This window comes from Myotis lucifugus, unplaced genomic scaffold (genome assembly GCF_000147115.1).
Source record: "Myotis lucifugus unplaced genomic scaffold, Myoluc2.0 scaffold_105, whole genome shotgun sequence".
In the NCBI taxonomy this organism is placed as follows: Eukaryota; Metazoa; Chordata; class Mammalia; order Chiroptera; family Vespertilionidae; genus Myotis; species Myotis lucifugus.
The window spans coordinates 4,082,060-4,084,705 of record NW_005871153.1 but is presented as its reverse complement, the minus strand read 5'-3'; the positions used below and the strand labels follow the sequence as shown (position 1 = coordinate 4,084,705).

The 2,646-nt window shown below is 48.9% G+C and overlaps 1 pseudogene; it reads left to right on the top strand.

Annotated features, from left to right (window-relative positions):
- The first annotated feature begins 492 nt into the window (after positions 1-492).
- The window catches only part of LOC111826836, a 63,184-nt pseudogene continuing 61,030 nt past the window's right edge, over positions 493-2,646 (top strand).

Genomic DNA, 2,646 nt, shown 5'->3' with positions numbered 1-2,646 from the left:
CAAGTGCATGGCACCTTGTAAATATTACATAAAAAAAACCTGTGAATGTACTGTACATAAAAAACTCTGGCCCACATTTCTAGACATACAATATTAGCAGATCCAGGAACAAACTGCAAAGGAAGGAAAACAAGGTAAAATTCAGACAGTTAATTGATTGTTGAAAGTTCTCAAATGGACCCCAAATGTTCTAAAGATCCACAGTTTGATGAGCCATTTTGCTTCCTTGTCAAATGTCCTGTTGAGGCAAAAATAAAGCTGCAGGAAATCTTGTGACACAAAGCTGCTGATTTCACCTGTGGCTTGTGTGTGTGGCAAATGAGCCTTGGGTTTAGGGACCCATGCACACCCAAATACCTGGATGGCCTTTGCCCTGGGGCCCAGATGAAAGTGAAGATTCTGAGGGGGTGACTCATCAAATCTGGGGTTACTGTTTACAGCCAAAGGCAGTAACCTAAGAGCAGGGTGGAGTTTTTCCAAGTGAAAGAGGCAAAGTTAACTGCTTGAGCTGGGGTAGGACTAGCAGTCCCTCCCTGAGCAGGGCTGAGGATGGCTGCGCCCAGCTACTTCCCGCTGCTGGTCGAGGGGTCCTGGGGTCCCGATCCCCCGAAGAGCTTGACCACCAAGTTGCAGTTGTACTTCCAGAGCCCTAAGAGATCGGGAGGCGGGGAGTGTGAGGTCCACCAGGAACCAGGCAGCCCGGGCAGCTTCCTAGTGCTCTTCCACCAGCTTGACGGTGAGGGGCGCCGGGGCGGGGGTGAGAGGAGACCATGGGGCTCTTCCTGTGGGGACACTTGGACTGGGGCGCGCAGCGGGACCGGCTCCAGCAGCAGCAGTTGGCGGTGGGCGGGTTGCAGAATGGAGCAGAAATGCGCGGGGTCGCTGCGTTCCTCTGCCCTACGCTTCTGGGAATTCAGTGGTGTTGCCTCTGCCAGGAGGTGGCGGGTAGGGAGCAGAACCGCGCCAGGGAGAACAGAAAGGCGGTGAGAGCCTGGGTACTCGCCTCATTTTACAAGGCTACATAGTGCGTGAATGTATTAATACACAGAGTGCTAATGGCAGAGTTGCATCTCTTGCGCTCTTGGTCTTCTGCTTATTAAGGCAGCATTTCTAGAACTTCCAAGGTTTATGGGAACACGATTTTAAGGGAAGAGAAAGTTTCCAGGGATAAAAGTCTAAATATACTTTAGGGTGATAAATTTGGTTGAAAATAGGCACATTGGTTTCTGTAGGGAGAGACCATGAAAATCAGACCTTTGAAGAGATTCATGCAGTTATTCTGAGTGAGGACAAGAGAGTCCTTAACAATGAAAGTCAGTGTGGGGATGGAGAGACATATTTGTGTGCTGTTCTGGATTTGGTACCTGATTCTATGGGAATGGCTGGTGCTCCATTTGAGATAGAGGGAGGGGGAGAGCCCTTCTTCTTTCTGTTAATATTTAGGGGAGGGGAGAGGAAGGAAAGGGGCTAAGCAATGGGAGGAGCCATGAGATTTCCCCATGTATTGTGGAGCTTCCCAGTGGTTCTGGGGTCACCTGGGCAGGGGCTGAGGCCTGCTTAAAATCACATTGCCTGGGTGACATAGAGAGTTATTGGAGGGAGATGACAGCTTGCTCCTGATCACCACTGTCTTTGTTGGCCATTCGCTGGTACCCGTCCCTCGGTTTCAGGCTGGTCCTCAGACTGGGTTGAAGGAGGTTGAGAGTTTTGAGCTTTTGAGGAAGAAGTTCCCCCCTCACAGGCAGTTGAGCAGCTGATTTCTCTCCTCCCACTTGGTTTTGCTGTTGAAGAAAAGTGGAGGCCCTGGCTGGTGGTTTCACTGGTTAGAGCATTGGCCTTTGCACTGAAAGGTTGCAGGTTCAATTCCATGCTGAGTGTCTTCTTACATCAAAGTCTCTCTCTCTCCTTCCTTTGTACTCTCTAAAAATCAATGGAAAAAATATCCTCTGGTGAGGATTAACAACAATAAGAACAACAAAACAAAATAGAAAAAAAAGGGGGAGAGGACAAATACCAAACATCTGCTTGCTTAAGACAACCACCAGGTCCTTTACGGGGAGGCATGTGACCAGACACTCCAAGGGCACACACTTTTTCCATTGGACTCTCCTAGAAGAGGATGTGGACAACCCCTAATCCCGCTTTCCTTCCCTGGATTTGAGAAGGGGTAAGGATTTTGGCCAGAGGAGAGGCGAGGAGGATGACAAGGCCATGAGAGCAATTGGAAAGCTTTAAGCAAGGATCCAGAAAGGAAAGATGAAACCCAGAGAGGAAAGGGGAACACAGAGGAGTGTGAAAGAAGTGAGGCGGACAGGGGGCAGGACATGGAAGACCTGCTTTGCTCAGAGCTTTATGGAAACAGGTACACAGTTTTCCAAGGATTAATTTCACCAAGGAATGTAGAGAAGGGCAGCTGTATGATGTAAGTTATTCCCTCAAGGATATTACCACTTTGATTCCAAATGTTAGCATCAACAATGTTTTGGCCTTTAGCGACGCTTCTGGCATCAAAATGGTTTGGGCCTTTAGCAATGCTTCTTCTTCTTTAGCATCTCATTAACCCTCAGCAGGTTAAATAGACACAGTCCAGCTCTGTCCTAGAGACACAGCAACCCTGAGTGTGGTGGGTGAGGGCATCAGCACTTT